Source organism: Chiloscyllium plagiosum, chromosome 3 (genome assembly GCF_004010195.1).
Source record: "Chiloscyllium plagiosum isolate BGI_BamShark_2017 chromosome 3, ASM401019v2, whole genome shotgun sequence".
NCBI classification, from domain to species: domain Eukaryota; kingdom Metazoa; phylum Chordata; class Chondrichthyes; order Orectolobiformes; family Hemiscylliidae; genus Chiloscyllium; species Chiloscyllium plagiosum.
The window spans coordinates 123,959,019-123,984,057 of NC_057712.1; the positions used below are offsets into that span (position 1 = coordinate 123,959,019).

Sequence of the window (25,039 nt, forward strand, 5' to 3'; positions counted from 1 at the left end):
TTGCGATATCCTGAGGTTGTGAAGGACACCATGTAAAATGCAAATCATTTGTTTTATTTTCACATTCATGGGACTGGTATGCTTATACACTGCTGCAGCATCTTTGACTTGCTTCAGGAATTATTGCATTCAAGAGACTGACATTCCTTTCAGAGCCTGATCCTTTCGAGCTTAAAGGGACATGGCCACCTCACTCAAGTTGTTGATGGTTGAGAAATGCAAACCATATGCAAACACCACCACAGTAGATTTTCAATGCAAATCTTACAATTGCACAAGATGGCTCCAAATTGACAGTCCAATTCACTGTTGCAATGAAATTCATAGGCTCGTGGGGAATGCAATTTTTGGAGTCACTGTTTGAGAGAACTAAGCCTGAAAACTAGAAACTGTGCCACCTTAAACGATGACTAAGTAAACCACCGGTTTAATCCCTGATTGTCACCAAAGCTCCAAGCAATGTTGAGTTGCACGCCACATCTAAGAAATTGACAAACAATTCAAGCACCTCTCCAGAATATCAGCTTTGAGAGCAACTCCCAGTGCCAAGCATGCAACAGAGATGATGATCCTCCCTCCTTGTACTTACTCATTCAGATTGGAGGATGATAGAGCATAGTGACTTTGGTGCCCTATGCTGCAGCTTCTTTCCTTTACTTGCGTTTCTCCCGATGGATTCTTATCCTGGACAGTGGTTCCAATTTGAGGAGAGCTGGGCGCAGAGAGGAGGTAGGGAGATTGGGGTGGGGAGGTGTGAATCAGAGCAAAGTCAGGGTGTCATAGGCTTTCAACAGGAGAACACTGACACAGGCGAAACAGAACCAGCTGGAAGATGTTCGTCGTTCAGAGCCTTCAATGTGTTACTAATCCGTGAATGATCAGAAATCCAGTGGTAAATGGGGGCGGGGGGGGGGGGGGGTGGTAACCTCACTGCTAAATCCGCATCTGCAGCAGATACTGCTTGTCTCCTTTCTTTCCCGGGAGTTAAGCCGCTCTTGAATGCTGGAGTGTTACAGTGTGTCAGGTCTGCCGACTGTTTTTGCTCAGCTCGCTTCTCTGCAGTGAATGAATGTGCTTTGCATTTCAAGTCAACCCAGCTGCAATTTGTTTAACTGCCTTCTGAGTAAGCTGTAAACAAGGGAGCTAAGCCAAAAGAGGTCAGCGCCAAGAGACAGAGAGAGAGAGAGAGAGCCACTCACAGGGGTATGGAGGCAAAGACAGAAAGAGCACCAATGTCACTGTACGCTCAGTCTGAGACAGACACAGAGAGAAACATAGACACCAATACAGATGGAGACAAAGGCACATACAGTTAGACATAGCATATTAGAGAGACAGAAGGATAAATGAATCCCAGGAGAAATACAGAAGAGATATATACATACATGTACACGGAGATGTTTGAAATCCATGCTGACTATTCATCATTGTATTTCTGTTTTTGAGATATTTTCCTATTCTGTTCTTTACCATTTATTACCACCAACATTAACCTGACCAGTCTGCAGACTTCGGGATATGATATAGCTCACCTCTTCATTATTGCTGTCACTTAAGTTATCTGCCAATTGTCTGGCACTGCACATTTTTCGAACCAACCTTTCCATGTCATGGTATCTCTGCTGCATTATTTATTTATTTAGCTATTAATTATTTTGAAAGGCATGGAAGCGAATACAACCTTGCAAAATGGGTATATCACAACTGACGAATATCAAAACTGATGAACGTGAGATTTTCTATCCTGATCGGAAAAATAAAGTTGTTGCATATGATTTGGGAAACAAGACTCAAAAGGGGGAAGAGAAATGAAGGGAGGAACAAGAAAACGCCTATTGAAAGTAGCCACTGGTTAATAAGGCCATGCAAAAGCACTGCACTCCAGGTGGATAGAATGGAAAACTAAAGACTTTATGCTAAACTTGTTCTGAGGATGGGTCACTCGACTCGAAATGTTAACTCTCTTTTCTCTCCACAGATGCTGCCAGACCTGCTCAGCTTTTCCAGCAATTTCTGGTTTTGTTTGTGGCTAATGCAAAACTTGTATTGGCTTATTTTGCAGCGTTATGCATATTTCTGGTCACCATAGTGTAGAGGGTGTAACATACATTGACAAGGATAGTATCAAAAAAAATAAATTTTATTGATCAGAAATGGGTGAACTGGTGGGATTTTAGCTGGTTGGTTGGAAGTTGGTTTGTTAACAGGAATGAGACACTAAAGGAGAGTGGTCACATTTCAGATCAGAAATAAAAGGGTTTGTGGAGGAGTTTCTCACGGCTTGGCTTTGGGAAGGGGATCATTACTTACTTTTAAACAGTGACCCCTAGTTCTAGATCCTCACATAACAGAAAACACCCTTACCACATTTATCCTGTTAAGGCCCCTCAGGAGTTTATATATTTCAATCTAGTCTCTTATAATTCCTGTAAACTCTAGCCTGCCCAATCATTCCTCATAAGACCATCCACTTTTATCCAGGAATTAGCCTAGTAAACCTTCTCTGAACTGCTTCTGATACTTTTATGTCATTTCTTAAATAAGGAGACAAATACTGTAAACAGTACTCTAACTGTGGGCTCACCAGTGCTCTGAATAACCATTGCATCACTCACTACTTTTATATTCATTGCACAATGGCAGCAGTTCAGTCTTCAACACTATTGTCCCTCGAGACTGATTACTGAACATAGTGATGTCGGACTCAGCCCCACTCTCTGCAACGAGATCCTCAGTTTCCTGACCCACAGGCCACAATCAGTGAAGATTGGGGACAATATTTCATCCTCACTAACACTCAACACTGGAGCTCCCCAGGGATGCGTACTCAGTCCTCTATTGTACTCACTGTATACCTATGACTACGTCGCCAAATATCAGACTACTGCCAGTTACAAGTTCGCTGATGACACCACCATAACTGGTCGAATCTCAGATGGTAACGAAACAGTCTACAGACGGGAGGTGGAAGACATGGAAAATGGTGCACTGAGAACAACCGAGCTCTCAATGCCGACAAAACTAAGAAACTCATTATTACCTTTGGCGGGATGTTATTCATGCCCCCCTACACATTTACAGCACAGAGGTGGAATAAGGGGAGAGTGTCAAGCTCCTGAGAGTGGTCATCCACAACAAGCTTTCTTGCACACTTCATGTGGACGCACTGGTTACAAAGGTCCATCAACGTCTCTTTTTCCTCAGGCAGCTGAGGAAATTTGGCATGACGGCGAATACCCTTGCCAACTTTTATAGGTGCGCCATCGAGTGCATTCTATCTGGATGTATCACTACCTGGTGTGGCAACTGTACCATTCGAGATCGGAGCTGGTTACAGAGAGTGGTGAGCACAGCCCCGACAATCACAAAGGCCAACCTCCCATCTATAGAATCCATCTACCAGGCCCGCTGTCAAGGAAAGGCCGCCAGCATTCTCAAAGATCCATCCCACCCTGGCAATGCTCTTCTACAACCTCTACCATCGAGGAGAAGGTACAGGAGCCTGAAGACACGCACCAGCCGGTTTCAAAACAGTTTCTACCCGACTGTTGTTAGAATACTGAATGTACTCACAAACGCTTAACATTTGCCTGTACCTGTGTTTTGTTTTTGCTGCTGTTTACCTATTATTTACTTATTTATGCTACTTAACTCTGTGATCTGCCTGTATTGTTCACAAGACAAAGCTTTTCACCATGCCTCGGTACACATGACAATAAATTCAATTCAATTCAATGGTTTGATAACATTCTACTAGCATTCCTGATTACTCGCAGTTACCAGCACAGTAACCTGCACTTCTTGCACTCAGGTGTCAAGATTTGCATCATCATCTACATTTATTTCAGCTATAGGGAGAGGCTTAACAGGCTGGGGCTGTTTTCTCTGGAGCGTCGTAGGCTGAGGAGTGACCTTATAGAGGTTTACAAAATTATGAGGGGCATGGACAGGATAAATAGACAAAGTCTTTTCCCTGGGGTTGGGGAGTCCAGAACTAGAGGGCTTAGGTTTAGGGTGAGAGGGGAAAGATACAAAAGAGACCTATAGGGCAACTTTTTCACACAGACAGTGGTACGTGTATGGAATGAGCTGCCAGAGGAAGTGGTGTAGGCTGGTACAATTACAACATTTAAGAGGCATTTGGATGGGTATATGAATAGGAAGGGTTTGGAGGGATATGGGCCGGGTGCTGGCAGGTGGGACTAGATTGGGTTGGGATATGTGGTCGGTCTGAACGGGTTGGACCGAAGGGTCTGTTTCCATGCTGTACATCTCTATAACTCTATGATCTCAGTGCTCTACAATCCCACTGATATAACATGATTCATTCTTCCTTTCTGCCAAAATAGACAGGAGAGTGCAATTAATAAAGCATATATATGCCTTATCAACAGTGAAATCGAGCAGCAATGCAGGGTGGGTATGTTAAACCTGTATTAAAACTGACTAGGCTTGTGTCCAGTTCTGGATACCTCACTTGAAGATAAATATGAATGGAAAGTGCAGAAAAGATTCATGAGGATGGTTTTGGCACTGAGGAAATTCAGTTACACAGACAGAAGGTGGGATGTTGCTCCTTTGAGGAAGGAAGATAGAGGTGAGATTTGATGGGGGTCGAAGAGATGTAGAGCTGTATGTCACAGAAACAGACGCTTCGGTCTAACTCATCTGCGCCAATCAGACACCCTAAATTAATTTAGTCCCATTTGCTAACATTTGGCCCATATCCCTCTAAACCCTTCCTATTCATCTACCCATGTGTTCAAATCTATGAAGGTTTGGGAGGAATAGGTAAGGATAAACTGTTCCCATTGGTGACAGAACTGAGTACCAGAGACTGCTGATTAAGTTAATTGGCAAAAGAAGCATTGGTGACATGAGGAAACAAATTGTATCACGTAAAAGTTTAAGGTTTGGAATGCTCTGTCTGAGACTGCGGTGGAGGTAAATCCAATAGAAAATTGAACTATTGAAAAGAAAGAAGGGGCACGCTCAGGATGATGGCTGGAAGACGCATCAACTTTACAAATGGGACACAGTCCCAAAGTAGTCTCCTGTCCCCATGGTTGCCTCTGATCTGCTTCCAGATTCAGTGGGCCTGACTCCATCCTGGCCTCACCTCTTGGGAGCTCAAAATGGCATGCAGCACACTTTCTATCTCCCCTTCTATCAAGGTAGGACTGCTGAGTCAGGACATTCCCCATCTCCAGGAAAGTACACACACATTGTCAGAAACATGTGAAAAGGACAATTTTCATACACACACACACACACACACACACAAACTGAAAGAGACAGATGGAGAAATTTGACCAGAGAGTCTATCTTCCCTTCAACACAACCCCTGGTGTTTCTGTGAAGAGTTTTTTGATCAGATGGTTATCTTTACTGAAAGAACATCAGAGAAAATGGTTCATAAGAGACAAGAGTATCAGGTTTCAAAACATTTTTAAAAAGAATCCATATGTCAACTGGGAAGGGTTCAGAGGGCAGAATGGTAAAGGAGCCTCCCCAAATATAGCTGTTTAGTGACTGTCCTATTTTTAAAGCCAATCTGCCAATCTCCATTAAAATAAGCACAGTTCTCAAATGAGCTGTAAATCATGATTAAAATACCCACCGATAATTTCCACGGGGGTTCTGCTGAACTCAGCAACAACATTTTCCATCTGTATGGAGGTTTGAAGTGGGAAAACGTCTTGCAGCAGCATGATTACACAAAGACTGATACCAACCCATATCTAGGAGGATGAGGAAGGTTGAACAATGGTCTTGGTCAAAGAGGCAGGATTTTAGGAAGTGGAGGTGGGGATGTGCAGGGAGGCTTCAGCAAGGGATCTCCAGAGCCCAGTTTCCAGGCAACTGTAGGCACACACACTATTGGCACAACTTTGGGAAGGTGGGATGCATGAAACCCAAGAGGAATGTGGGTTGAGGCCTGGTGTACGTTAAAGAAACAGGAATGGCTAAGGCCAGAGCAGGATTTGAACACAAGAATTTCAATTTTAAAAGTTAGCCAATGTAGTCCAAAAGGTTTATTTGGAAGTTCAAGCTTTCAGAGCGTTGAAGGAGCAGCACTCTGAAAGTGTGTACTTCCAATTAAACCTGTTGGACTATAACCTGGTGTCATGTGATTTTTAACTTTGTCCACCTCAGTCCAACACCAGCACCTCCATATCAGGGCCAGTGTAGGTTAGGGGTGCAGCCGAGAAGGATACATGGGACTTGATACGAGTTAAGTTACAGCCAACAACAACTTGCATTCAACATTGTAAAACACCTTACAGAGCATTATGAAACAAAATATCCCACAAAGCCATATAAAGAGATATTTGGATGGATGATCAGAAGCTTATTTAAGGAACAGCTTAGAAGAGGAAGATAGACAAGATGGAACTCCAGAACTTCGGGTTTTAAGGCACAGCAAATGGTCTGATGAATGAAAGAAGCAGAGGAGAGTGAAGATCTCAGAGGATTGTGGAGCTGGAGGAGATGACTGAGACAGGGAGGGCCGTGGATGTGGAGGGATTTGACAGCAGTTGTAAAACCCAAGCATTGTTTAACCAGAGATCAGTGTATGTACAAATTAACATTCAGACACATTGCCCAGGAATAGTCCAATCAGGCTGCGTCTCTCATTCACATTGAAGAGTTTTAATGGAAAATTAGATTGAGGAAAAATATTCAGCATAAAACTTCATAAGATTTGGCTGATTCTCTGCTGGGAATCAGGAATTAGTGAACGTAATTCACTTCACCCTCTAACCAAGCTATTTGCCGAAGACTTTTCAAATTGGCATCAGATAGTACGTCACATCACACTATGCATGGCAAAGGTGACCCCAGGATTATGACTATGAAGGAAGCGGAAAGAAGAGGGCGGCATTCGCTGAAACAGAACATTTTAAGGAAGAAGAAATAACTAAGAATATTTATAACCACAGTGGCTCAGTGGTTAGCACTGCTGCCTCACAGCGCCAGGGACCTGGGTTCTTGCGACTCTCTGTGTGGAGGTTGCACATTCTCCCCTTGTGTCTGTATGGGTTTCCTCCAGATGCTCTGGTTTCCTACCACAGTCCAAAGATGTGCAGGTTGGGTGGATTGGCCGTGCTAACTAGCCCATAATGTTAGGTGCATTAGTCAGGGGTAAAAGTGAGGAAATGGGTTTGGGTGGTTTACTCTTCAGAGGGTTGGTGTGGATTTGTTGGGTCAAACAGTTGGGAATCTAATCTAACCCAACCTCAACCTCAGGTGGTTACAACGTGGAGTTTAAATTATGTAACACTTCAAGAGGCAAATGAATGATTTCCAACATGGTTCTTAAACATCAGAAGCATCAAAGGATTATATGCTCGTGCAAACATTATGAGAGTATTGAGTATAATACCACAAGACAAGCAAGTCAATCTCAACATTTAATAGAGGATTAGGTTAACACTTGGGAAAGGAGAAAATATTAAAGGATGTGAGGGGGAAAGCCAGAAAGTGAAATAGTTCTGGTGTGAAGTGTCACCATGCCAGGAATGTTGGACCAAATATACTTCTCCGTTGGAAAAGCAATCACTTTCTGTGTGGAACAGTGAGAGGGAAAGCATGTCAGCAAGTCTCAGGGGAGCTAGATAAATCTATTGGTGATTGAAGGGTTTATGAGACAGAGCTCAGTCTGGTATTTTTCAACTTCTGGACTTGAGTGTTAGAATGGTCTGTCCAATGGTTAAAGATCTCTCAGTATCATTTTAGGAAAGACAGTTTGTTCAATATGCTGACCACATACATCCTCAACCACATAAACAACTCAACATTGCTGATTATGGGACTTTGCTTTACACTAATTAGCCACTGCATTGATAGGCATCACAACAGTGACTATTCCACAGAAATGACTGCGGAGCATGCTCGGGACATGTTTTCCCATGAGGTTCCTATTCTAATCAACAAACTTAATTGCTTCTTGGAAGGTAGAGATTTCAATTACTATCTGTATCTTGCATTTTGTTTTATAGGAATCCCATGTTTAAAGCAGAAGAGGCGTGAAACAAAGGTGCAAAATTATAGAATCGTGAAGTCCTAGGGCACAGGAGACCATTCTACCCTTCATGACCATACTGGCTGTTAGAAAGAGCTATCCAATTGCTGCCAGTCCTCTGCCCACTTCCCACAGCCCAGCAAAGATGTAGGTATTACTGGATATTTCTGACTGCTTTAAGTCTCACTAAAGTGTGTAATTATGTTCAATAGTGTTGTGTGAACCAGCAATTGCAAATAAGGTAAATCCTCTGGCCTTTCTCTCTCTCTCTCTCTCTCACATTCACACACACACACACACAAACACACACTCTCTCTCTCTCTCTCTCTCTCTCTATCTGCATCAAGAAAGACAAAAAGCAGTTTAACATCGAGGCTGTGGGCACTTCATAACTAACTCATGCCACCACTCCCACCCCACCTCACCCCCACGCCCCTCCCCACCCTTTCCCTTATTAAAAAAAACACAACGGCAGGTTAGAAGGTGAGCAAGTCTGCTGACTCCTACCAAAAAGGGTTTTAGTCACTGAGGTCTTTCTATTTCGAAAATTCTCACCCTTGTTGTCAAATCCATTTGTGCTCTCCCTATCTCTGGAATCTGCCCCCAGTAGAATGTCCCTCTGACATCTCCTGATTTATCCGATTTTGACCAGGCCCCTGTTTCCGTCACTGGTGTAATTCCCTCCCAAAACCTCTCCACTTCTCCAATTGTCTTTCATTCTTTAAGGCACTCCTTCAAACCTACTCATTTGACCACGCTGTTGACTATCTGCATTTCACGGAAGCACAGAATTGTTATGACGAAGGGGGCCATTCAGCCCAGTGTTTGTACCACCTTGTCAAATGAATCTCATTACCAACTGCCAATCTCCTGCTTCTACCCCATATCCTTGTATCTTATTTTTATCCAAATAATTATCCAATTCCATACACTGACTATGAGCTGAGTGAAAACATTTTTCGTCATTTCACCTTTGCTTCTTTTACAGATCACTTTAAACTTAGGCCCCTGTGTTTTTGTTCCTTTTGCTAGCAGGAAGAGCCTCTCCCTACCTACTCTGTCCAGCCCACTCATGATTCTGAAAACCTCCGCCAGATGGTCTCTTAACCTTTTTCTCTCCAAGGAGAACAGCCCCAACTTCTTCAATCCATCCTCATCAGTGAAGTTTCCCTTCCCAGTCTAGTATATCACGTTTGCATCCTTTCTATAATATGGCATCCCAAACTGTGTACAACACTTCAGCTGAGGTGTAACACGTGTCTCGAACATGTTCAGGATCATCTTCCTGCTGTTGTACTCTGTGCCCCCATTGATAAAGCCAAGGCTACTGTAAGCTTTACTTCTCAGTCCATGGCTGTTTCTCTGTCATCCTGCCTAATCTTTGGCCCCGTTATGTTTTCCCCAGATCACTGGACTGTGTGCAGCTCTTGTCTCATTCAAATAAAACACAACGCATTAAACAAAATGCCTGACATTGCACATCATTACTCCTGTGGCTGTCTGTCACTGGGGTGAGTCAACCAATGTTTTGGTAAATAGACTGCTAAAAGTTCTATCTCACAATTCTCAAAGAGGGATCCTCTATTTAAATGTAATTCCATACAATTACAGAGTCAAGAATACAGTTGGAAGCCCTTGGAATACTGGATCAGAATTATTCTTTGATTTGGCCAGTGTTTATTTGGCCCCAAAAGTGGAATTCATTGGGTGGAGCATATTTAAAAGTTCTATCTCTGTCCCTCAGCCCATTTTGAAAACAATTGAGCAGTCTCTTCTCAGTTCCAAGTCTTCATACCCAATGGGATAGATACAAGGTTGAGAAAGGTGTTGGGGCAGTCTCCATGTGGGAGCAAATCCACAACACAGTACCCTCTTTGAATGAATACACTCTGGAAGCTAAAGGAATCCCAGTTTCCAGGAACCAAAGGTTAAAACATTTGGAAGTCAGGAATAAGTTAGCGAGTAAGGCACTTTTTATTTGAAAAAGGGGTAAGGTTGGGTGTCCCTCTAGATTAAGGGAAAGGGCAAGAAGGCAGGTAGATAGCAATGTTGCCAAAATCCACCATTTTCAAAAGGATTCTCAATTTCACTGGGGGTCTTATAGTAGCAAGGAGGTTGTGCAGAAGAAATTGGCATCAACTCAGCACAGGCTCTACCTTAAAACCACACACCTACAGTAATCCCTTTGAGAAATGTAAACTCCCCACCATGGTATACCGAGGGGCTGAGGCACTTTGTATAATCCCCCAGACTGTGTGTCCGACGTGAAATGGATATTGTCAATATGAGCTGTAATTGTAAGTGTAACAAGGCAACTCATTGCCCACATAATATATTGGAATAAAGTGATTTGGGTTGCACTTTATATAATGCTCAGTTTGAATTGTTACACAAAATCCCTTTAGAAATGTGACAAATAAAATGTATTTATCTGCAATGAAACCATTAAGCTGGGTCAATTAATGAAGGGGATGGATGTGTTGGGTCCAAGTGCGTTTTGTTGACCATCACGGCCTAAGTCGAAAGGACATGGACTCTGCACAATTAAATTATCATGAGGCATGAGTCTTCCGTATTAAAGAGAATATGAGGTCTGCAGATGCTGGAGATCAGAGATGGAAATGTGTTGCTGGAGAAGCGCAGCAGGTCAGGCAGCATCTAGGGAACAGGAGAATCGACGTTTCGGGCATTAGCCCTTCTTCAGGGCTAATGCCCGAAACGTCGATTCTCCTGTTCCCTAGATGCTGCCTGACCTGCTGCGCTTCTCCAGCAACACATTTCCCTCTCTTCCGTATTAAAGCAAGTCATCAAGTGTTGGTGATCTGTCTTTCATTCTGTTATCCAGAAATGACTGAAAAAACGTAACTGCTTCAGACAGCGATAAATGAGGTGACCCATGACACCCAGGGGTCTGCCTGCCTCTCTCATCGATGCATCTTGGCTTTAATGAGATTCCAACTGCACCATGCTCGTTGTCTCGAGGCTTCATTCCAATCATTCAGCTTCTGCCAGACACACAGACAAACACACTAGAAATGGGCAAGACAGCAAGGGGAACAAAGGAGCTCTCTAAACTGGTTCCGAAGTATATTGGGTGTTGCACGGAGAATTGAAACAAAGCACTCGTTTCAACCACCCAGATATTTACTTTTCGCCAAGGGGGCAGTAAATAATCAAGGGCTTGATTCATCAGAGCATACACATATATACACCTCGACGCATTTCCTTCTTGAATAGGGACCACATGGATATATTTAGGCTGACTTAATTGGAAACTCATAAACAGGGATATTTAAAGGAAAATCATCTCATAGCAGGATTGTTTGTTTGGTTGTTTTCTTATTTTTAACCCTGGCATTGACTACTCTAACAGTTGACTCTCAGACTAGTCTCAAATGAAAGTCTCCCTCTGTTCACCACTGGCTGGAGTCCTAACTTGGAAAGGGTTTCGAGTAGTCTTAATCCAATTCAGTTTATGTCAATCCTAATCAATTAACCACCTCGTCAGCAGCAAATCAGATACGGGCAATTAAGACAGTGTTCTTTGAGGCTAAAAAATACCAGTGTAGGGGACTGACAAAAGGGGCTTTAACTCCCTAAGCTGACCTGGGAATATGGAACAAAAGCAGCAAAGATGTCCCACTGACCAACAACAACATCCTTCATCCGAACGAGTACAAGAATTAATTCACAGGAATAAATGACGACGGCTGTCAGCACTCTCTTCAACTCAGATAATTCTCGGCAACTGTTTTTAAAGGGTCCCCATGGGTGACACACACTCCCTAAATTACTTCCTGAAAGTTTGCATCTATGACAGAGGGGAAGTGTTGTCATGGCAACGTGTTCTGGCAGAGTTCCACAGTGATACGATCAGTAACCCGGTGGCACCAACCCATCGTTAGCAGAATCTGCCATTGAAACGAGAGGAAGTGAGCGAGCTTCGCACAGTGAGAAAGATCCGAGACATCACCTCCACGTGCAGTGACATCTGGACCATCTCTACGGAGAAAGTGAGGACTGCAGATGCTGGAGATCAGAGCTGAAAAATGTGTTCCTGGAAAAGTGCATCTCTACGGAGCTGGGATGGCAGGACAGACAGATGCAGAGAAGGACCAGATCAGTTAGGAATATCTTCACTGGCATTCAGAAGAAATAGGGGAGATTTCATAGACACCAATAACTTCCAACAGGAGTAGACTGGATCAATTCAGGAAGGATGTTCCCAGTAACTGCGGAATCCAGAAACAAGGTCATGGTCTAAGGATACAGGGTAGGCCATTCAGGACTGAGATGAGAAAACATTTCTCCACCCAGACAGTGTTGGGTCTGTGAAATTTTCTGTCATAGAAAGTGGTCGAGCCCAAAGGATTGAATGCTTTCAAGAAGGAGTTATATATAGCTCTTCGGGCTAAAGGGATCAAAGGATATGGCGTAAAAGCATGAACAGAGGACTTAGTTGGATGATCAGTCATGATTGTGTTGAATGGTGAAGCGGGCTGAAAGGGCCAAATGGCCTACTCCAGCTGCATTGTATATGTTTCTACATTTCTACCTCAGCACTTCTGGATTGAAAGCGGAGTCGCAGGTAGATAGGATAGTGAAGGAGGCGTTTAGTATGCTTTCCTTTATTGGTCAGAGTATTGAATACAAGGGTTGGGAGGTCATGTTGCGGCTGTACAGGATGTTGGTTAGGCCACTGTTGGAATATTGCGTGCAGATCTTGTCTCCTTTCTATCGGAAGGATGTTGTGAAACTTGAAAGGGCTCAGAAAAGATTTACAAGGATGTTGCCAGGGTTGGAGAATTTGAGATATAGGGAGTGGCTGGGGCTGTTTTCCCTGGAGCGTTGGAGGCTGACGGGTGACCTTACAGAGGTTTATAAAATCATGAGGGGCATGGATAGGATAAATAGACAAAGTCTCTTCCCTGGGGTGGGTGAGTCCAGAACTAGAGGGCATAGGTTTAGGATGAGAGGGGAAAGATATAAAAAAGACCTGAGGGGCAAAGTTTTCACACAAACGGTGGTACATGTATGGAATGAGCTGCCAGAGGAAGTGGTGAAGGCTGGTACGATTGCAACATTTAAAAGACATCTGGATGGGTATATGAATAGTAATGGTTTAGAGGTGTATGGACCAGGTGCTGGCAGGTGGGAGTAAATTGGGTTGGTGTATCTGGTCGGCATGGACAAGTTGGACTGAAGGGTCTGTTTCCGTGCTGTACATCTCCATTATTCTATAACTCTAATCCCTCCTCTTTGGCCTCAACATCCCCTGTCAAACAGTCATGACTATTTATGCTAATCTCTAACAATATAAGGGATTCCATAAAGAAGCCCAATTTGAGGGAGCTCATTACCAGCCAGACACCCAGTGGGAATAACACTCCCTCTTTCATTCTTACACATGCCCAGTTTAAAAATAGCATCTGTCAGGAGGTTGGAAATCAAATTCTCTTCAGAGCTTTAAGCATAAAAATACTGATAAATAAAGCTTGACAGATCAAACTAAAATAGGAGAGAAAAGAGTTACCTACCATCAACAGAGGAATATGCAATAAAAGATGATAAAAGATCAATCAAACCCTCTTCCAATAATTTAAGCTGATAAGGCTGAACCATCACCAAATCACAAAACTGTCATGGTGCAGGAGAGGCCATTCAGTCCATCATGCCTGTACCAGCTTCTCAGACAAACACCATTACCTCATGTCAATCTCCTGCTTTCTCCCCCAAACTCTTGAACATTATTTGTATCCAGAAAAAAGTCCCTTCTTTTCGATTACCTCAATTGAACCTGCCTCTATCAGACTTCAGGCAGTGCATTCCTGAAGTATTTTCATCCACTTTCAGCCAGAGGTGCCTAACGGATGATTCATCTCGGCCTCTTCCAGAGATCCCCAGCATCACAGATGCCAGTCTTCAGCCAGTTCGATTCACTCCACATGATATGAGCTATGGGCCTGACCACATTCAACAACAGTACTGAAGACCTGTGCTCTTTCAGTACAGTTGCAACACATGCATCTACCTGACAATGTGGAAAATTGCCCAGGTGTGTCTTGTACATAAAAAGCAGGGCAAATCCAACCCAGCAAATTACCACCCCTTCAGTCTACTCGCGATCATCAATGAAATGATGGAGGGAATTGTCAACAGTCCTCTATAACCAGAAATAGGCTACATTTGAGAGACTAGACTGCAGTCTCTCTCCTCTCCTTCTCTTCATTCCACTCACAGTGAATGTGAAATTCTCCCATCAGGAACACGGCAACAAGGCAAGCCAGCATTTCAAAAAGCTTCTTTCTTCACAAGAAATAAGGCGGCGCTTCCCCTCTGAGATCAGGATCCATGGGTGTCAATTTTAACAAGATGTACAAGTCATATCCAATTGTGCCCACCATTGAAATCAATGGAAGGAGTGTAAACCTGTGATTCTACCCAATCCTGGAAGTTGCATTAAAATAATCCTCATTGAAATTGCCAGACACCTCTTCCCACAAATCCACGTTTCCAAAAATGCTGGGTTTGTCATTCAATGCTCACAGTTCCAATGCGATCAGAGTACATAGGCTGAGGAACAATGTTGCTTCAATCTCTGCTTCAGTTTGAAGCAATGGTTTTCACATCGCCATCTCTGTCAATCAAAAATACAGATGCAGAAGCACATCTCTCTGTAGCTGGGAAAGCACAGCTTTCATTCAGTAGATGGTTCAATAGTAGGACATGTCACTTTGGGCTCTGAACATGCATCGAAGATTAATAAAACTAAAACACATTTTACAGATCATAAAGTTAATACGAACCCAAGAAACCCAAGAAATACTGCAGCCTGGATGACTGCAGCTCCAACAACACTCAAGCAGTTTGATACCATCAAGCAAAACGTTTGATTGTCACCACATCCACAAGCATCTACTCCCTCCATCACCGATGCTCAGTCGCAGCAGTGTGTACTATCTACAAGATGCACTGCAAAGATCTCGAACAGCACCTTCCAAACCCACAACCATTCCCATCTAGAAGGACAAGGGCAGCAAGTACAAGGGAAGAGCACCGCCTTCAAGTTTCCCTCCAACCCACTCACCATCCTAACCTGGAAATATATTGTCATTCCCTCAATGTCGCCAGGTCAAAATCCTGGAATTCCCTCTCTACTGGTCAAGCCACAGCAGGTGGACTGCAGCGGTTCAAGAGGGCAGCTCACCACCATTTTCTCAAGGGCAATTAGGGACAGGCAATAATTGCTGACCCAGCCAGCAACACCCATATCCCACAAATGAATAATAATCTTTCAAAAGCCAGTCTGCTGATGACCAGATTTCTCCCTCATGATCACAGCCAGATGGTCTATTTTAGTGACTGAGGGGTGAGGAGTCAATGTTGGCCAGGACTTGAGGGGAAAACTCTAGTGCTCTTCTTCAAAATGGTACCATTTGGATCTTCAATTCCCTGGGGAGGACAGATGAGGCCTTGGGTTTACCCTTAACTGGAAGCAATGGGGTGGTGACAATGTCACTCGATGAACCAGCCAAATACTGCCGGGCTTATGTTTTAGGGACATGGCTTTGAATCCCACCACAGCAGGTGGTGAAAATTTGAACTTGCAACAATAAAATTCTGGAAGACAAAGCTGACCTAATAGCGACCCTGTTGATGGGTTTTAAAAACCCAGCAGGGGTTCACTAATGTCCTTCAGGGAAGCAAGGCTGATGTCCTTACTTGGCTGGCTTACATGTGAATCCAGCCCCACAGCAGTGTGATTGACTGTTAACTGTCTTCTGGGGCAGTTAGGGACGGCCAATACTGACTTAGCCAGCGATGCCCAGCCATCCCCAGTGCAAACTGAGTAAAACATCTCTGGAGATGGCAGCTCTGACAGTGTGCTACTCAGTGAGCATCAGGTGAGATTTAGTGCTTGTGTAGGAGTGAGCTGATGGCATTAACTCTCTGAATCAACCACTGAACCATACAATGTGCACACAGCATTAAGTCTTTGCCCTGTCCCATGACTGTCCTTTCATTCTTTCTTCATCTTCCCTTGTCCTATCCTGTCCCTCACCTTTCCTTTGGAAGGTAATGACAAACAGGAGTAGGCCATTCAGCCTATCTACTTTACCATTCATCTTGATAATTGCTCACTATCAACCAGAATTCCACTTTCCCAAATTGTCCTCATGACTCTGGACATGATTAGCCTCCATGAATCTATTGAGTGGAGTCTCCACGGTTCACAGAATTGCAAAGATTCACTTCAACATTCCAAAGAATCCTCCTCCTCTCATTCCTAAATGGTCTACACTTTATCTGGATGCTACATCCCTTGGTTATTTTCAGTCACCAGTCAGAAGAAACATCTATATCTGCCTTGCCACATCCCGACAAGAATTGGGGAAGTCTTAACGCTGTTAGCCTTCATTCTTCATAACTCTAGGAAACGGGAACAGAGGATTCAGACAAAGTCTCCTCAATCTCTTCTTGTAAAACAATCACACAATCCCAGGTTATCTGCTGAACCTCTGCTGCACTCCTTCTGTGGTAAGTGTATTGCTTCTTAGATAAGGGGATTAACACTGTGCACAATACTCCAGGTGAGGTCTCACTGTTGCTCGACACAACTGCAGGAAGACATCTCTACCCCTGTGCTCAAATCCTCTCATGCTGAAGGACAACATGCCACATGCCTTCCAAACTTCCCTGCTGTACCTTACTGCTAACTTTTGCTGATTCATGAACCCAGGTCCCTTCAGACACCATTCCCCCAATACTTCCCAACATCTCATCATTTAACAGTTATTCTGACTTTTAGACTTTCTACTAAATAAATTGATGCTATAGACTGCAGCTGCCATCCCATTAAGTCACATGAGCAGCCACAGTATGAACACCTAATTTAGCTGGGCTTAAAACACAGAGACTGAATGACCCGGAGAAATAGTTCCCACTCTAACTCCTGCCCTATGGCACAGGCAGAACTAACTCCAAACAGTCCCAGATAAAGTAAGCCAAAGATTTCCTTTCCGGCAGTTTGTAGGCAGTACGCTGCACAGTGTAACCACAGAAATCTGGCTCCTGTTCCTCCGACAGGCACATCGCCAAGTTTCCATTGAAGTTTTTTTTCTCTCGCGTAAAATCCTTACAACTTAAGGAGGAACAGTCTCTTTCAAATTGCAGGATTCCAGAGCCAGGAGGCCAGGCTCGTAAAGGTGAAGCAGAGCTCTCGACAAGTGGGAACAGGGTACCGTGTTTGATCAGGGTTTGGAAAGGTGGAAAACCTTTTAAACAATGGAGCTCTGTTGACTTTTCACTGTGGCACTTGAACCAGAGAATCCTGACAGTGTGGAAACAGGCCATTTGGCCCAACAAGTCCACACTGATCCTCTGAAGAATATCCCTCCCAGAACCATTTCCCTACCCTATTACTCTACATATCCCCCCTATACATTCCTGAACACTATGGGCAATTTAGCATGGCCAATTCACCCTCACCTGCACATATTTGGACTGTGGGAGGAAACCGGAGCACCTGGAGGAAACGCAGGCACAAGCTCTACACAGACAGTTGCCTGAGGGTGGAATCGAACACAGGTCCCTGGCACTGTGGGGCAGCAGTGCTAACCACTGTGCCACCATGCTGCCCCCACTGGGCCACCGTACCACTTTTAAATCAAAAGATTGGGTTTTACCAACACTAGAGGAGATGGGGAGGGGGATTGAAATTATGACAGGGTGCACAATGCTTTCTCACCACCATGCCATTTACCAACAGTGGTAAATGGTAGATGTTGGTAAAGGAGAGATTGAGCAGAGGATTGTGTTGCTAGCTTTTAACTCACACAAGGGGGTGCCTTATGAACCTGGCATTGTCCCTTCTGCTAGAGCTGGGGTGGAGAGTCTGGATCAGTGGAGGGCTCATATTCCCACACACTCTCCCACTGTGACTACCTCCCCTAACCAACTGTCCTCACTACCTCTTGCCAGCCTGGTAGACCCAACCCCCTACTCCATCTGTTGGGTGGGAAGCAGTCATCACTCAGCTGACTGCATTCCCAGCCATGACCACCATTCCCAGAGGCAATACCAAGGAGCTGCCAACCCTCCAAAGTGTCTGACAGCTCTTGAAGGAGGGATCTTACCCTTCTATCACAGTCAATGGTGGAATTTTAATTCAATTTTAAAAATCTGGAATTAAGAGTCTAATGATCACCATGAATCTATTGTTGAAAATTCAATCTAGTTCACTAATGTCCTTTAGGGTAGGAAACTGCCATCCTTACCTGCTCTGGCCTACCTGTGACTCCAGACCCACAGCAATGTGGTTGGCTCTCTGGGGAATTAGGAGTGGACAATACATGCTGGCTCAGCCAGCAACACCCTTATTCCGTGCATGAATAAAGAAAAACAAAATAGGGTCTGGAGCCCCCATGGCAACCAATTCACTGCTAAATGAGTTAAAAGCACGGTTGGGGGTTCCCAAAGCACCAACATTTGCTTGATTCTCTCTGACGGCATTGCTTCAGCCTTAACCTCATCTTTGCTAAAATCAGAATTACTTGTCTGAGTCCTGTTTTGTGACGCACGTCTAAGTCTGGAGTACACCACACAAGAAAGTAAACTACTTGGCATCTTTATAGCACCTTTCACAACCTCAGGATAATTCACAGTCTATATGAGGCATATTTAAGCTGTAGTTAATGTTGTTACATAGAAAACACCAGGATCCACTTCATAAACAGCAAGGAGTCGGAAACAGCAATGGGATAGATCACCCAATAATCTGTTTTGGTTGTATTAATCCAAATAATGGAAGTACTTGTTTATATCTTAGATATTCCACCATTCCTAGGGTTTTGTCTTTCATAACCCAGTTTTAAATGTTAGTCAAGGATTCAGTTTTTGTCAGGACACAGGTAGAACTTCCATTCTCTTCAAGAAATGAGCAGCATGTGGCTCAGTGGTTAGCACTGCTGCCTCACAGTGTCAGGGACCCGGGTTGAATTCCACCATCAGGCGACTATCTGTGTGGATTTTATGCATTCTTCCTGTGTATGCGTGGGTTTCCTTTGGGTGCTCTGGTTTCCTCCTACAGTCCAAAGATGTGCAGTTTTGGTGGATTGGCCATGCTAAATTGCCCATGGCATCCAGGGATGAGCAGGTTAGGGTGATTAGCCATGGGAAATGCAGGGTTACAGAAATAGGGTGGGTGGGTCTGGGTGAGATATCTTCGGGAGGGTCAGTGTGGACTCAATGGGCTGAATGGCCTGATTGCACACAGTAGGGATTCAATGCAATGGTACCAATGGGAGGTTTTGGTGCTAGATGAAAGAGCAGATGCATGGTAAGGCAGTACATGCAACAGTGCGGCACCTTCTCAGGACCACACCGAGGTAACATACTCAAAGTCTGCAAATCGACTTCATGATTTAACAGCATGAGTTCTATCACTGAGCTGCAGCTAAAACAGATAATACCCTTCAGCTCAGTATAGTCTGTGGTTGTTAATTCAACTGCTGAACACGGAGAGCATATGAGGGTAGAAGGCTAACATTCCAAGCTAGAACTGTGCATAGCTATACATGAATAATCATTCTAAAGCGAGGGTCACCGACAGCCCTTTCTTCCAATCTCACCTCACAAACCCCTCATCTCACCCTCACTCATGCATGACCTGGGTCCTTATTTGACTCTCGGCCTTTTTTATGCAGACTCGGAGCAGACACAGTTCCTGGTTGCATTGACAAGAATGAAGAGCTACAAGGGTACATTCTAATGAATACTCCATTCTCGAGGTCTTCACTAATGGGAGCTTTGTGGAGCTACCTCCTGTAGTCTACCATTATCAAGAATAAATATAGCCAAGGCGGAGTGCTGACCAGGTCAGAAGCAAGCCCCTGTAGAGGCAAGGTGAACCAAATCCAAGACAGAGAGTTGAATATGTAGGTCATGATGGCTCAGCCTCCTGTGCACTTTCCAAATGGTGGCTCAATTATGGCAGAATGACCTTTCAGAAATGTCGACTCAAACCTTTGGATCCTGGACAATAATCCCCATCCTTTTAAAGAATGATAATGATAAACACCAAACATCTTTTTTGCTGTGTTTTTCCTTAACATATTTGACTTCTCTAGTTATCTTTTTGTGGCATTTCTTTGTTTGGACAACAATTACTGACAATGAAAATTCAGAGTGCAGGCCTGGCAGAGCTTGTAACAATTGGTTTCAGAGGCCTATAGTTTGATGGCATGATCACTGTGGACTGGAATCACTAGCCTGTCTGATTGAAAGATAAACTCAACTATATTATAACTGGAGAATGTCCCTTTTATGTTTTTATCATGTATCTTTAGTGAAGAGTTGATTCTATCAGTGTAGAAAACCCTCTCTTGCTGAATAAAATGGGGAAGGATGAAATGGTTGCATTGACATATTGGCACCTGAATCACTTTGCAATCAATGGATTTATTTTTTGTACAGCAGTAAGTCAGTACATCAGATGAACTTCCCTTCTTGAATTGAACCATTTCTGTCGACTTGAGTAGGGAGACATGTTTAGACATGCAAATAAAAAGACACTATCTCTGATAATGTAGTACTGAGACCTCCATATAGCTGCTCGTGGCTGGCTGGATTACAGGCTGAGCTTAAAATTGAGGCTGAAATTGAGAATCTCTTGACACAGAAGTGAAAGGCCAATCAGGTAATGCTACATGGTGACAACATCATCTCAATTATTGAAGGAATAGAAGGCTGAGGAAGATAAGCAGTTGCACAGCATACAGGGTGGGAGCTGTATGTGGCTGTATGTGTGTGTGGTTCGTTTGTGTCTGTATGTGTGCCTATGTATGTGTATTTGTGTCTGTGTGTGCATCCGTGTGTGTGTGTGTATGTCTGTGTGTGTGTCTGTCTGCCTGTATGTGTGTGTCTGTGTGTGCGTGAAATCATCTTGATATCTTGACAAAAAGCTGTCCCCCCATTATGTCATTGCAGCAACAAAAATAAAATGTTAGAACGTGTGACACAATCACTTATGGGGAGCAGGAAGTGCGTTAAAGCTAATAATCCTTTCAAATGGGCTGGTGGATGAAGGAGTCAATTGCTAGAGGCTTTCTTTTGCTATGTTGGGGATGAGGACCACTGCAGATTGGGTGATAATGTTAAGCAACGTTTGCCAGTGTGGACAATGCCAGATGAGCACATGATTCATTTCAGCTGTGACGATCCTCATGGTGAAAAAGGCCAACGCGGAAGAAGAGTCTCATAAACAAACATCTGAATGAAGTTTTTATTCCCATCCTGCAACACCTCGTGTCATTCACAAGTTTGCTACTCATATCCTAGTGCACTGAGTCAGTCTCAGGTGGCACCTTTGCACTCTTAAACCTGCTCCCAGTCCAGCAGTGTATCAATCTTAAACCTTGATTTCTCCAGGCATGCTTTGCTTCTTCCCAACACTGTTTGTTTGCTCCTCCAACCTTACAACATCAGGGATCTTTAGGTTCCTCCAAGTCAGGAACCTGTATTTCCACAATTTTCATTGTTCCTTAAAGGCAGCTACATCTTCAGCTGCTTAGACCTACAACTTTGGAATTCTGCTCTTACCTTCAAGATGTTCCCTCAAACCTGCTTCACCATCCCAATGTCTCCTCATGGAGCAAATTCTATTTAATAACATGCCTTGTGGGGATTGTTCATGACATTGAACAAATGATATTGCAAGTTTTTATTGTCAGGAGCTGTGAACCTGTACGCCATCAAACCACTCACCTTCAGGAACGGAGAAGAAATTAGGATGGAACATATGAAGAGAAGGTGGGAGATATTGGGGCGTTGTGGAAACCAAAAGAGGAAAAAGGACATCAAATGTTAAGAAAATAAATCATCCATTTAACCAGTGGAGTGGAATTGTTTGGTGAAATGTTTACTGAGAATGTTCCCACATAGCATCCAAGGACTTCAAGCTGTGACATATTATGGGAACCAAACTTCTTTATTTCCAGAGTTTTGAGACAAACAGAAAGCAGATTGTTTTATTTACACAAGTTAAAGGTTGCAGGCCAAGTAATGTGAAAAATGTATTGTATGTAATTATAAATAACACACACACAAGCAAAAGGTACCATAGTCAGAAAGATGATTAACCTGATGGCCGCCACACCTCAATCAAGAAGACAGGTTGATAAGGAGAGTTCTTCATTGCAACTCCCCCGCCCCCCTCCCACCCCTCCATATGAAAATTGTACCTGTGAGGTTGGGATCATTCCTCATTGCAAACCAGTTGCCCAGCTGTTTAGGCTAACCGCCCCCGCCCATCCCCCCATGTCCCGAGTAAATAGCTAAAGGGTGCTTTAAGTATGCGGATTGTGAGCTCTCGATAGGAAAGATTTTCGGCTGGTGCAACATGAACTTGTATGAACAACCAAGGGAGCCACATTTCTTCAGAAAGCCAAGAGAGACAAGAAGTTATATGAAATTCAATCTGATAACAACAACTAATATTTGTTGGTGTCTTTAATGCAATGAAATATCTCAAGGTGCTTCACAGTAGCGTTGTAAAATAAAGTATGACATTGAGGTTTTTTTTAGATTAGATTCCCTACAGTTGGAAACAGGCCCTTCGGCCCATCCAGTCCACACCGACCCTCCGAAGAGTAACCCGACCAGACCTATTTCCCTCTGACTAATGCACCTAACACTATGGGCAATTTAGCATGGCCAATTCACCTGACCTACACATCTTTGGACTGTGGGAGGAAACCGGAGCACCCAGAGGAAGCCCATGCAGACACAGGGAGAATGTGCAAACTCCACACAGACAGTCGCCCGAGGCTGGAATCGAACCTGGGTCCCTGGTGCTGTGAGGCAGCAGTGCTAACCACTGAGCCACCATGCTAACAGTCAGGTTTTAGTGAGAATCCTTAAAAGGAGAAAAGTGAATTGGAGAGTTGGAAAATGTAGCGAAGGAATTCCAGTGCTCAGGATCTCCACAACTGAGGACACAGCCAATCATGGAGCAACTGTAATTGGGAATTTCACAGAAGACTGGCATCAGAGGAATGCAGATATCTCAAAAGGTTGTAGAGTTTATTTGCATGCACCAGGGCTTGTTTAAATCTGATGAAGCAATGCTATATATATCACTCATAAGAAACTAGCGTGTGTTTATCATGGTGCTAAAGAATCTACCAGATATTTATTACAGCTAGCTACTGTATATTAATATTATCTTCTCCAGGGGCTGAATGGCCTATTCCTGTTCCTGTGTTCTCAGTTGCATAAAAAATTGGTGCTAGCATTAAGCTATTAGTTAAAACACAACTGCATGCTATCAGTAGCATGACATGCATCACGTGATTCAGAGGTAAAATGGAGTATGAGAATTTTATACCCTCAGGTCACATGCCCTGATATAGTGATGCTTTAATAGATACGTCTCTTAAATGTATACTGACTATAAGGTGATAAGAGTAAAAGCAGGCCATTCAGCCCATCTAGTCTGCTCATCTCTCTGCTATTCAATGAGATCATGGCTGGCCTAATAATCCTCAATTCCACTTTCCTGCCTTTCCCCCAAACCCTTGATGACCTTACTGATTAAAAACCTGTCGATCTTAGACTTGAATACACTGAATGACATATATTATCCTTGGATATACTTATCCCTATGTGGTAAAGAATTCCACTCATTCACTATCCTCCAGGAGAGGAAATTTCTCTCATTTGTCTGAAATGGGGGTGATCCTTTATTCTGAGATTATGCCCTCCAGTCCTAGACTCTTCCACAAGGGGAAGTGAGTACTGCAGATTAGAGTCAAGATTAGAGTGGTGCTGGAAAAGCACAGCAGGTCAGGCAGCATCCGAGGAGCAGGAAAATTGACATTTCGGGCAAAAGGTCTTCATCAGGAATGAAGGGCTTTTGCCTGAAACATCAATTTTCCTGCTCCTCGGATGCTGCCTGACCAGCTGTGCTTTTCTAGCACCACTCTAATCTTGACTCTTCCACAAGGGGAAACAACCTCTCCACATCTATCCTGTCAAGTCTCCTGAGAATCTTATACGTTTTAATCAGGTAGCCTCTCATTCCTCTGGTGGTCCAGTGAGGAGTGTGACAGCAGCCAGTGGTCAGATCAGACAGAGGCCATGTGTGCTGTCTGCTGCAAAGGGCCTCTGAAGAACCACTGGGCTGTTTGTCTTTTTAAATTTGCTTCATTTACTGACCTATGGTCATGTTGCGTATAAATGATGTAACTGTTTTCTCATTCATTTCTCTATCCTATAACTAAGGATTGTACCCAGGTTACTTTGTACTTCAGATGGCACCATGTGTTAGCGAGATATTTATACGGTAACTAATCTGTTACTGAAGAAGCTGTACCTTTGTACCTAAGATGGCGCTGGCAGTGGCGGCTTATAAACTTTTCACTGCATTCATTTGAGTGCATGTGACAATAAAGCTGGTTCAATGCAACTTAAAATCCAATGAGGATGGCAATCGGACATAGCAAAAGAACAGATTGGAGAGATAGGGAATGGTGAGGCCAGAGAAGGATTTGTAAACAAGCAGGAGAATTTTAAAATTGAGATATTGCTTATCTGAGAGTAGGTACAGGTCAGTCACAGAGGGGTGACTGATGAATGGGGATTGCAGTGATGGGAGACACAGAGGGGTGACTGATGAATGGAGATTGCAGTGATGGGAGATACAGAGGGATGACTGATGAATGGAGATTGCAGTGATGGGAGACACAGAGGGGTGACTGATGAATGGAGGTTGCAGTGATGGGAGACACAGGGGTGACTGATGAATGGAGATTGCAGTGATCGGAGACACAGAGGGATGACTGACGAATGGGGATTGCAGTGATGGGAGACACAGAGGGGTGACTGATGAATGGAGATTGCAGTGTTGGGAGACACAGAGGGGTGATTGATGAATGGAGATTGCAGTGTTGGGAGACACAGAGGGGTGATTGATGAATGGAGGTTGCAGTGATGGGAGACACAGAGGGGTGACTG

The 25,039-nt window shown here is 43.8% G+C and overlaps 1 protein-coding gene and 1 long non-coding RNA gene across 6 annotated transcripts in view; one reads left to right on the top strand and one right to left on the bottom strand.

Annotated features, from left to right (window-relative positions):
* Positions 1-25,039, bottom strand: part of daam2 (dishevelled associated activator of morphogenesis 2) — a 326,991-nt gene that overhangs the window by 256,479 nt on the left and 45,473 nt on the right. The window contains exon 1 of one of the 5 annotated variants that reach the window (XM_043687245.1): positions 590-672. The exons of the other annotated variants lie outside the window; for them this stretch is intronic. The gene's annotated coding sequence lies outside the window, so the exon portion shown is untranslated. Of the gene's footprint in view, positions 1-589; positions 673-25,039 lie in introns of those variants that run through there. 5 annotated transcript variants of the gene reach the window in all.
* Positions 673-3,097, top strand: LOC122548506. The gene is made up of 3 exons (XR_006311255.1): positions 673-729; positions 1,663-1,885; positions 1,979-3,097. It is a non-coding gene; the product is annotated as an uncharacterized LOC122548506 (long non-coding RNA).